The sequence below is a fragment of the Hakea prostrata genome, chromosome 4, assembly GCF_041222555.1.
Source record: "Hakea prostrata isolate BN-2017 chromosome 4, UWA_Hpros_2, whole genome shotgun sequence".
Lineage (NCBI taxonomy): Eukaryota > Viridiplantae > Streptophyta > Magnoliopsida > Proteales > Proteaceae > Hakea > Hakea prostrata.
This window is the reverse complement of record NC_142603.1, coordinates 20,944,805-20,957,343: the sequence shown is the minus strand read 5'-3', so window position 1 is coordinate 20,957,343 and position 12,539 is coordinate 20,944,805. Positions and strand designations below refer to the sequence as shown.

At 38.5% G+C, this 12,539-nt stretch overlaps 2 non-coding genes across 2 annotated transcripts; one reads left to right on the top strand and one right to left on the bottom strand.

The window, feature by feature from the left end:
- The first annotated feature begins 4,153 nt into the window (after positions 1-4,153).
- On the top strand, positions 4,154-4,227 carry TRNAT-AGU (transfer RNA threonine (anticodon AGU)). The gene has a single exon. It is a non-coding gene; the product is annotated as a tRNA-Thr (tRNA).
- Positions 4,228-12,017: 7,790 nt separating this feature from the next.
- Positions 12,018-12,089, bottom strand: TRNAP-UGG (transfer RNA proline (anticodon UGG)). Its single transcript has one exon. It is a non-coding gene; the product is annotated as a tRNA-Pro (tRNA).
- Positions 12,090-12,539: the final 450 nt, after the last annotated feature.

Below are 12,539 nucleotides of genomic sequence, written 5' to 3'. Positions count from 1 at the left end.
CAAAGAGGAGACGGCAAGAGGATCTCCACGAGTTCTCCTCTCTCTCTCTCTCTCTCTCTCTCTCTCTCTCTCTCTCTCTCTCTCTCTCTATATATATATATATATATATATATATATATATATATATATATATATATATATATATACAAAGAGGAGCCGTTTATCTTCTCCCTCTTTTCCCTTTTTTTATTAAAAAAAATTCAATAACAAAAAAAAAAACATCCTTAACTTGAAGATACAAGATTTTCTTTTCCTTTTTTATTTTTTTAGTTAAAAAAAAACGGTGAACATCCAGTAATGTAACTTTTTTTTTTCTTTTTTTTAATCTGAAAAAAAAAATTCCTTCTATGTAAAGGAAACATGATAAAGAAAGAGGAAAAAAAACTTCTCATTAAATTTCATACCACAAATTGGGTAGAGGTCAGACAATTGGTTAGGACACTCATTCATATCAATGAGAAAAATAAAACTCATGATTTTTATCCTAAATCAACCAACACCCATAAAACCAAGCGACCCTAACCCCAACTTGGCTCAGATACCAATGTAAATTAAAATCATAAAAGGAAGAGTTCTTGATCATTTACTTTAGTAATCTTTACTGTAATGGATCTAGATACTGGAGGTGTCTCTTTGTATTCCATTTCCCTTGATTTGCCTTGTGCACTCTATAGGTTATTTTCACGCTTCCAAATCGACGAACCACAGTGATGGAGGTTCAAGGTTAGCTTGGAGAATTCACAAAGCATAGGAGAGTATTCTATTATCAGTCCTCTATTCGGTATTCCATCCCTCTATTTATAATATTTTCCCTCAACCCTAATTCCTTAATTAGGGTTTTACTTAGACTCATCCAAGTGAGGAAAATCAAACACTAGAGTCCTAGTTGGACTCAACTAAATAGAGGGGTAGTCATCTTGGACTATGTAACCGTCTTGCCACCACCTATGGAGCAAATTGTAGTGGGACCCACCCACTACAGTTGACAGGCACAATCATGATAATTAAAACTAGGTTTAGGAGAGCCTTATTCCGTCGAGACAAAGGAGTCGTTAGAGGAGACTCTTCACTTGCTAAAAAACCCTAAGAGGTTGAAGGAGAATTAATCTCTCTGCACCACCATGATCCAAGACTAATAACTTCTGTCTCAATCCTCCATTGAGTAAAACTGAGTAAAGAAAGAGCCCCTATTAAAACATACGATATTTCTTTCTCCCACTCTGTTCCAACATGCCTAAAGCATTGAGCAAATAATCTTTTGACGGCTTAGGAAAGCCAACACCAAAACCATAAAAGGTAGCAAACAAAAGCTGCAACTAGGGGTGTCAACGGTTCAGGTTGAGCTGGTTTCGGGCTGAGCCTAACAGTTTTGGGCTGAAAAACACTCAGCCCAAACACGACCCATTAAGAAAATAACGATTTCGGGTCGGTTTCGGGCTAACTAACGGTTTAGAATTGGGTTTACTAACGGTTTGGGTTCAGGTTTACTAGAGGTATGTGTTGAGTACCTTATTGACGTGTGGAATTTCTAAAAGTATGTGAACACATAAGCATTAAGTTCTCTCCAAGTCTCTTGTGTTGGGTGTTCAAAACCAAAACATTTTTTCTACAAAGAAGTAAAAATTATAGAACTAATATACAAAAGAAAGCTAGCATCTTGATGAGTTTTAGTGGGTTGTCTCTGGCTTATTCCCCTCCCCTTCCTGACACTTGTAAAAATGGATCAAAATAAAGCATTAAAAGATTTTCAAATGATAATACACTTGCTAAATATTTACTAAGCCTATCTTCCAAATGTCGAAGGCTTTGACAAGCTTGTTGTTTGCATATTCCAAAGTAAAACAATTAAGGAAAGCAAATGGATACTAGGGGGTTTCCTGTCTTTTACATTTAAACTTAATTTAATTATTTATTTATAATGGGTTAACGAGCTGGTTCGGGTTGGTTTCAAGCCAAACGGTTCAGGGTAGCGGGCCAAACACGGGCTGGCCCGAACTAGTGTGAGCTGAGGTTGTTCAGCCCAAACACAGCCCCTTAAGCTTCGGTTTGGGCCAATTTGGTCCCGTTTTAACGGTTCAAGTTAGGTTTTGACACTCTTAGCTACAATGTTCATTCCAATTGAATGGTATCTAACTGAAGCTAGCTAGGTGACCAGGGAGAGAGGGTGGCTTCCAAATTGCACACTAAGTGCACCAATTAAGGTATACAAAGTGCAACCTTCTTCCCATTGCACTTAGAAGTTAGAACCAGTCCGAGGTTTGCATTTCCTACCCTCGGTTGGAGGTCTATTGATGAGAACTAAGATGGGTGCATGCCATTCTCAAAAAAGAGAAAGAAACAAATTAAGAGAAAACCCAACAGGCATTAGAGGGATGCTGATTGCATGGAACAAATTAACTCTAAGACCAAAAGCCAGCGAGGCCAAAGCAAGCTTGGGGGACTAGAAAGGAACACCCACTTCAGAGGAAGGGGGAAGCACCAAAGGCAGGTGGTTGCAGGAGATAGGAAATGCAGCAATGAAGCCTGGAAAAAACCAGATAAGAAGGACGAAGACAATGCAAATATTTCTATTAACGCTAACTATTGTTGTAATGGGATTTTTGTTCAATGCATGCAAAACCAGCTGCCAAACCCATGAAGGAGAGAGAGTTCTAGGGAAAATAAAATGTAAGAGAGAAAACGATTGCAAGTAGAATCGCAAATAAATTAGCCATCAAAACAATCATAACATTAAATAAGGAAGCAAAAAGAAGGGACAAAAGGGCAATAGAAAGACAGAGAAAGAGCACTAGAGGGAAAGGAATATCAGCATTTAAGATAGCCAGCTACTGAGTATTACGTGTGCATGAAGCACCCTCGAAAGCCAAGGCCTCAAGCTCTGTGATTTGGTGCTTCTACCAACCATATGGAGTAGTAGGGGTGTCAAAACCTAACCCGAACCGTTAAAACCGGACCGAACTGGCCGTTATAGCCCGAACCGGCCTAAACCGAAGCTTAATGGGCTGTGTTTGGGCTGAACAACCTCAGCCCGCAATGGTTCGGGCTAGGCCGGGCCAGCCCGTGTGTGGCCCGCTAGCCCGAACCGTTTGGCCCGAAACCAGCCCAAACTCAAACCAGCCCGGTAAACCCATTATAAGTAAATAAAATAAAATAAATTTAAATGTAAAAGAAAGGAAAACCCCCAAGATGATTATATGTGTAGGCAAGCTTGATTTTATTGGCAACCCCAAATAGGGATTTCAGCTACTTTTCTAACGGCCAAAGACTTTTTTGATTGTTGCCAAGCCCACTGAAACTGGAATTTCAGCAGATACGTACTTTAGTTTTTCAAACAATGAAATTGTAATCTATCAAATTATAGCAGTGCATTATATGATTTGGGTGGCTTAGTAAAATATAACATCTCTTCGTCACACTCCTTGACAAATTATCATCGAAACTTCAGCAAAAAATCATTTTTAATATCATGATTAAGTAGGAACTATAACTACACACACTATCAAAATAGAAATCCATCCAGTGAAAGGTTTGATCATCGTCTCTGTTCTCTCTTTGTGCTTCCTGGTGGATTGCTATAGGAAATGAAGCTTATGATATTCAATCTAACTTCTTTGAATTTGCAACTTTGGTGCTCTGTTTTAGTTTGTGACATTTCAAATGCTTTGATTTTTCCAATGGATCATTTGGTTTGCAATGCTGGGATTGGTAGCATTCAAAGATATACCCAATGTCACAAATTTTACACCAGTGACGGTATTTGCATGTGTCTTATTTCCAATATTTGAAGTTCTATTGAAAATGTGTTGTAGAGCAACAGTTGAAGAAGAAGAAGACAGAGAAAGAATTAAGAGAGATTAGGGAAATACTTCATTGCTTTTTGTATGTTATGCTTAATGATTATATATGTTCACATGATCTTGATAAATTCCACACATCAACAAGGTACTCAAAACATACCGCTACTAAACCCGAACCCAAACCGTTAGTAAACTCAATTCTAAACGGTTAGTCAGCCCGAACCCAAACCGCACCAGCCCAAAACTGGCCCAACCCAAACCGTTGACACCCCTACGGAGTAGCCTCTCTTTTAGTCTCTGAACGTTATGCAGATGAACAACAACCTCTACTGAATAATACCAAATTGTGACATCTAGCTTTCGTAGCTCAGTTGGTTAGAGCACCCGTTTAGTAAGCGGGAGGTCTTGAGTTCAACTCTCAACGAAAGCAAGAGAGTTTCTTCTTCTTCTTCTCTTTACTTCCTTTTGCTTTTGCTTCTTTTTTTTTTTTTTTTTTTTTTTTTCGGATAAAAGACAAATGATAAATCTAGTTGCTGCCCAATTTTCTTGATAGGTTTCAAATGGGTCCCTTGATTATCAAATCTCTAAATTCTGTTTTAAGAGATAGTGAAGTGTGTCATATACTTGAGATAACGAATCTCCCATTCATCAACATCCCAGGTCCCAAAACCCTCCTCTGACCACCATAGCCCTAAACTAAGCAAAAGTTGTTTTCCAATGGAAGAAACTTCGACCAATCCCACATACGTGGGCAGATAGAAGATTACATATGAAATAGTGTAATGTAATAGGAGTATGGGAAGAGGGAGCTAACCTTGGCCACAAGAAATAATTTAGCATTTAATCACCCAACTCATCATGCTAGGAGAGTGGTAGATGGAAGCGTGAACTACATCCAACAACCCCTGCTCAACCCCATAAAGAATTTCTTTAGTTCACAAGTTTTGAGATAGATAAACAATTTATAGGGAATAGGAAGCAAACGCAACAAAAGCATTCTTGATGCTTCTTCATATGCTTGCTTATGGATTCTAAAAGGGCTGTTGAGTACAGGTTATAGGATACATGCAAGCCATCCAAAGTAATGGTAATATAGATTTTGCCTTTTCCTCTGTTCTAAGGTTGAATTTTTTATTCTTTTGGGTCTACTCATGAAGTTTGAAGGATGGGTGTTAGCGATTTTGTATTAGGGAAGACAGAATAGTAAACGAAATCAGAGAAAATGAAAAGGTTGGAGGAAGAGAGACTGGTTGTGTTCACTGTTGATGTTCTTGATTACCATAGCTTTCTAGTTGCTTTGAATTCTGCATTGTTCTGCCCTATGGATAATCCAAATGGGTATGATGTAAGTTGTTTGGAAAAAGAGAAAGCCCAACATCACAATCATCAGCTTTTTTGAATTTTCTTGTGTACTAATGTTTTGGTATGTTTTCCTTGTCTTGGACCTGTATGGACAGGATGTAATGATGGATTTGGAGGTAAGAGGAACAATCGATGTGGCAGAGGCATGTGCATAGAGAAAGACCATAGAGAAGTTGTATTCTTTTTATTTGATAGAATAGAGTTTATTTATTTAAAGGGAGAATCCCCTATTACAGCCTAAACCTATTTGTTCAGACAATTAAGGCTAGTGGAGGTGAAGGGGGGGGGGGAAGGTGATAGTTAGGAAGGCATCTTGTGAAAGGGCACTTTCCTTCGCTAGCACATCAACTACCATATTAGCCTCGCGATAAATATGTTTGAATGTGAGAGAGGCAAATAGTCTTAAGTTCTAGAATGTCCGAGATGATAGGGAATATCTTCCACGGTGCTTCATGTGGACAGTGTTGCAATATGTAAAATAAAGTTTGATTGTCTGTTTCTACTTGAAGGTCTGACAAGTGAAAATCACAAGCCCACAACAAGGCTTAATGCAGTGATAGGGCTTCAATGGTGAGAATGTCATGAGAGTCAGTTCCTTGACCAAAGCAAGAGATCATATTGCCCCTATGATCCCAAGCAATGTCTCCAAAACCAGCGGCGCTATGGTCCTTAAACAAGGAACCATCCACATTTAATTTGATGCAAGAGGGAATTGGTGGTTCCCATTTAATATAGGATGGAGTGGACAATGTGGCAGGATAGTCTGTTACCCTTGACTATAAAATTGAAGACCTTTCCGAATTTGAAAAGATACTTGTGCTATTAAAGGATGTTCTTGAGTGTCAAAAAGACTTGTGTACATTTTCCACAAAAGCCAAAGAGTTGTGAGAGTGGTAATGGGTCGTTCTGCCCGTGGGTCATCATGTCATTGGTTGAGTAAACATATGACTTTGTCCACCAGATTACCTTGTTGTTCCAAGATAGGGAAGTGTAAAGCTTCCCAGACGGCATGAGCAAGAGGACATGTGATAAATATGTGGTCTGGGGTTGCGTGTTCTACGCCACAATGGAGACAACAAGTGGGACATGTGCAGCCTCTCTGTTCTAGTAAAGAAGCAATAGGCAATTTTTTATGTTGGACTTTCCAAAGGAAATGTTGTACACGAGGTAGCAGCAGTACATTCCAAAAGCGTCTCCAAATGTTCGTCTAGGAGATAGAGGAAACGGAAGAGGTAATAGCCAACTTGTATGCGGATCTAACTGAGAAAGTCCCTGAAGTGGTCCAGTGCCAGATCTATATGTCTGCGTGCTGTGTAACTGAAAGGGAATCTCCAAGATTCTTTGGACGACTTCCGAAGTCCACCATTGATGCAACAATGTTTTGTTCCATAAGTGAGAGCGTATATCAATGAATTGAGATACCTTCTTAAGGGCAGAGGAAGTGAAATGAAAACACCCCAAGTCTGGAGTAGCTTGAGGGATCCTAGATCGATCCAATGGTTGATTAGTTGACCATATCCCACTTGCCACAATAGTCCATTTTGCAGCAAATCTCTCCCCATTAAGATGGATCTCCATGTCCAAGAGTCCGTGGGTGATGGTGCCACATTGAGGAAAGAGGAATGATGACAATACTTCTTAAGCATTAATCAACCCCACAGAGAATGAGGATTCTGAAGTAATTCCCATGCCTTATGAGATAGAAGAGTGAGGTTAAAAGCTAGGAGGTTGCAAAAATTCAGCCCTCATGCAGATTTAGGGGTACAAATTGTGTGCCAATCAATGGTGTGTACCTGTTGTTTGTTACCATTGGACCAGAAGAAGCTTCACATTGTTTTCTCCAATGACTGAATGACGGCTAGAGGCAAACAAAAACATGACATAAAGTGAGAAGGGAGAGTTGCGAGGGTAGATTGAATGAGTACTGCTTTTCCTGGGGACGCCAAGTATTTGGATTTCCAACCCTGCAATCTAGCGTTGACCTTGTCAAGGAGCGTGTCACAATATTTCTTCTTTAGTTTCCTGGAAAAGAGTGGAATTCCCAAATACATATATATCTGCCGCTGACGTAGGAGAGATATGAAAATGTAATGATAATCACGTTTCATAGTTGCCGATGTGCTTGGGCTATAATGGGTTTGAATTTTGCTCCCATTTAATTCTTGTCCAGAAATGTCACAATATTGTTTGATGACTTGTGCACAAGTTCTCGTTTCTTGTCTAGTAGCTTGGCCAAATAAGATGAGATCATCTGCAAATGCTAAGTGTGAGAGCCTTTCACCTCCCTTGGAGAATTGGATACCCTTCAATTTTTTATTTTGAGTTGTAATTCCAGATAATGTTAGTAGTTTTGAACAAAGAACAAAGAGATAGGGTGACAATGGATCCCCTTGCCTTAAACCTCTGGAAGGAGTAATAGTAGTGGCTGGCGAACCATTGATCAAAGGTACATAGGTGACCGTTGTGACACAAAACATGATCTAGTCAATCCATCTATCCGAAAATCTGTATGCTTGAAGAGAATGTTTGAGGAAGTTCCATCATAACCTATCATAAGCTTTACTCATGTCCAACTTTACTGCCACTAATCCTTTATTCCACCATTTGTGGCTATGGTTTTGTGCATGATTTTATGAGCAATCAGAATGTTGTCTTGAATGTGTCTGCCCTTGACAAAACCATTTTGTTGAAAAGGTATCAACTTAGGCAAAATATGTTTGAGCTTGCAGAACAATATTTTTTATATGATCTTGTAGCTCATATTGCATAGGCTGATAGGCCGGAAGTCGCCAACTTGAGTTGGAGAATTTATTTTTGGAATCAAGGTGATGAAGGTAGAATTATGTGATCTGGAAAAAGTACCTGTATCAAAGAATTGGTGGACCATAGCTTGGACTTCAGGGCTTATTGCCTCCCAAACTTGTTGGTAGAAAATTCCTAGATAACATGAGGATCAGGGGAATTGAGACCATTGACTCCATAAACAACCTCTTTTATCTCTTCATTAGTGATTGGGGAGAGAAGCCATTGCCTGTCAGCTTCGGTGACTCTATTTTTTATGGGAATAAAGTAATCGTCCTAATGCCTCTGTGATGCCGAGGTATACAGCTATTTAAAATGCGAGACAAAAGCATTTTCTATATCATGGTGATTAGTATAAGATATACCATTTTGAGTAATAGATTTGATCTTATTCCTCGCTCTTCGAGTCACTGTGCTTTGATGGAAGATGCGAGTATTTCAATCCCCTTGAAGCTTCCATTTAGTGCATGACTTTTGATGCCATTTATCTGCCTGTTGCTTCAACACAAAACGCAGATTTGCAAGTGGAAGTTGTTCAAGGATAGCAATTATTTTTCTCGTGGCATCTTCCTTGGTGTCCAAATTACGAACGGTGTGTTTGTTCCAAGACTTTAGTTTAGCAGTAAGACATTGAAGCTTTTTTGCGAACATGTACAAGGGAGAACCTCAAACTGGGATATCACGCGCATGGCTTAAGAGATTTGCATAGGTATCTTCATGAGTCCAGAAGTGCTCAAATCGAAATGGTCTAGTAATCCATGCACTTGAATTCTCAATAGCTAATAGGAGAACTTTATGATCTGAGTGTGTCACAACTATATGGGATACCTGTGCGTTCTTAAAATAGGACAACCACTCTATATTGCAAATGAATCGATCCAATAAACCTTCAATTCTTCTTTGGCCTTTTTGCTCATTGGTCCAGGTGAACTTATTTCCAAGCACTGGTAGACAAAGCATATTGTACTCATTCATGAAATGTTGCATAGGTAGTAGAAGGGAATCAGGAATGGGACGACCTCCTTACCGATCAGTAGTTGCCAGATAAGAATTCTAATCACCACCAATGATCTACGATTGATCAATAAATGAGGCAAGGTTATTGAGAGTTTGCCACTGATAATGTTGAATAGAAGAAACCAAACTCATACGCTTAAATGAAAAATACCACAGATTAGGAGAATCACCACATAAAAGATGCACACACCAAGACGAAGACCACACAACATCAACTATTATATTAACCTTCCAATAGAAAACAAGACCACCTGCTTGACCTTTAAGCGGGACTGAAAGAAACTGAGAAAAACCCCATTTTTTACATAATAGACTAACATTTAAACTAGCAAGACTTTAACTCGGAAAGGAAGACAAAGTTGGGTCTATGATTATGAATGAGGACCTGTAACTCCTTCTGAATAGAGGGTCGACCTAGTCCTCTACAACTGACAGATAGAGTTCTCATTTCTTCCCTGATGGCCTTTCTATGCTAGCCATCATTGCCTCAGTGAATAACAAATTAGAGCCATACTGATCGAATCTCATTTCTTTCCAGAATCTGATTCTTGATTTTTGTGGTCTCCCTCCAAAATTTCTTGCAGCACTAGCTTGCATTTACATGGTAACTTATCAGAGTCTTCAGTAACTATCAACTTGCCTGTATTGTTTTTGGACGAAGTGGCTGGGAAAGTTGAGGCCCAAATGTTCTGAAGGTCGAGCTCCACATTAGTAGATAATGTAATCCACTAAAGTTGTAGGAGGAGCAGGGGGGAGTGTACATTGTTACATACTCCAGTGATGAAGTGGGAGATGCTTCATGTGTAAATTCCAACAACGAATGGGGAGGATTAAGGTGGTGAATAATAAAGTGCATATCCACATCGTGAATGCCTGTAAAGATAGTAGTTGTTGATCTTGTGGGCTGAATGATGGCAACAATTGGGGAGTGCGATCCTTCAATGTGAGGAGGGATGCAGACTTCATAAACAAAGGCAAGTTTGAGGGAGCTTCGTTTGATTGCATCCTCTCTAGACTTCGTGACAGGACCTTCATAAAGTGAAAGATCATTGCAGAAACTGCGAATCAAAACTTCATCCTACAAATCCGTAATCAACTTTACGTGCCCATTTCGCTTAGGAGGAATTGTAGCAAGAGGTATATGGGTGTGATGAGTTGAAAGGACATCTCCAGTACTAGCTTGAGAAGGAGCCCATTTGTCAAATTTGCAATCTAAGTGTTTATGGCCCATGCGGATACAGTAGGAACACATGAGAGTAGGGCGTAACTCATAAGAAAATTTGACCTGTATAACCTCATTTGGTGAAATTTCAAACAGAATTGAAGAAGTTAGATCTTGGTTAATGGGTAGTAGAACGCGAGCAGCTAGAATGAATGGGGAAGATCCATAACCCTTGGGACATTCAATAACATATCCCACCTTGTTGAAGATCAAATTGAGCACATCATGATCATGAAAACGCTAGTGTAGTTTGAAAATATAAACCCACATAATCACATAGCGAAAGGAAGGATAGTAGCTTGTATGCTATGATCCCAAGGTTGAAAAATGATTAGATGTCCCTTGTAATTCCACATTTGAGCAAAGCGTATAAGATTCTGAGTTTTCTCATTCCTGCATTTGATGGTGAAGCAGCACAAAATTAAGTGTTGAATCCATCAATTTCAAACAGCACCTTCCACTAAGTGAAATCCATCAACTTCAAACATCTCAGAGTTGAAGGCTTTGGACAGAAAATGGGTTAAATCATACATTGTAACCACAATTCCATCAACCATCCAACCTAAGAGAGTGAATTTGATGTTGTTCTTGATATCTTCAAGTTTACCACTTGAGAGGGGACATGAAGTTACGATCAAATAGACACCATCATCAGGTATAATAACAACGCAAGAATTTTTCTCTTTGAATTGATTGAGGTGTAGAGTGATGAGTGATGATATCATTCCTTTACAGCAGGTCAAAAGATAGGTTGAGAGCAAGTCTTCTTCTTTTTCGAAGAAAGTTTGATTGCCGTAGGGAAAAATGAAGGAAGTTTTTATCGCACACAAAGAAATTTGATGGCAACAGCTAGGGTTAGAAATGAAGTTTGTCATTAGGAGATGAGTTTAATACTTTTATTATTTTAGAGTCAAATGACTCGATTACCCTTGAGTCATGTTTTTTCCCAAGTTTTCTCAAGTGTGCTTCCCGCATTTTTTCAAAACTATGTCCGTGCCCAACAAGTAATATGTGTACCAAATAGGTTGTTTCAGCACATCTTTTTAGACCAAATTACTATACAAAATTTTAGCTATTTGCATGCCCAAATCGTAGAGCACAAAATTAAGTGTGTGGTTATTATAGTGTATTACAAAGTTAATTCTGTGGAACCAACGGAATTAGTGCTTTTGAACCAGAGAAACCCACAAACCTATGCTTTACAAGCATATGCGTTTTCTGATGCAAGTCTTTGTCATGGTTCAATTAATGGTGGTGTTGGTTACTTAATTATGGAAACAGATGGTTTGGTTTGTGCATGCTTCAAACCTTGGAAATTCAGGGATATCCAAATTGGTGAGGTGGTAGCTATCCGAGAAAGCATTCTTGCTACCATTGATCGTGGTTATCGACATATTCAGATTGCTTTAGATAATGCAGCTTGTATCTCTTACCTCTTAGGGTTGGACAGCTCTCAATCTCAAGCTACAAAGGATATCCTAGATGATGTATTTGCTTTAGGTTCTACAATTGATGTTTGCACTTTTGTAAAAAATCTAAGGGTTTCAAATTCTTGTGCTGATGCCCTAGCTTGAAAGGTTGTGTCCACACAGTGCATGACATTCTGGCCACATTCTACTTCCTGGTTGCAGGATCTTCCTCAGCTAGGTGTATAACACCGCTTTCTTAATAAATATTTATGTTTACCCAAAAAAAAATTAAGTCTGCTGAAATAGTTATCATACAACCCCTTAAAAAAAAATTCAACTATGAAAGATGTGCTACAAATGTAATACAAATAATTAGTACAACAAATAAATAAAATAATGAAGGATGACGGGGCATTCCGAGAATCGAACTCGGGACCTCTTGCACCCAAAGCAAGAATCATACCACTAGACCAAATGCCCTACCCTGCTGAACAACCGAATTAACTAAATATACTAAATCTAATTGGCTTTATAGGTGATAAATAGGACAAATTGGTCCAATGAAAGATTTGTCATAAACCAATCATGTAGTTACAACTAGTAATAATAAGAAGATGAACGTTATAATTATTTGAGTGTATTGAAGTAATATGATCAATTAATAATAGTTGTTACAAATCAGTTAATATTATCCATTAATATTTATTATACTTACAAATGAATAATTACAGTTTTGAATATCATTCATCAATGACTGAAAGTCTAATGAATTAAATAGACAAGGAGTATTTAAAGTAATGAAAATATAGCCATATTCCTTAAGTTCAAACTTTTGTTATACTAGTACAATTTCATTGCCCAAGCTTTGCATTTTCATTCTACTTCCACTAAAGTTTTGGTATTTACATTGATCCTATTCTATAGTTTCTT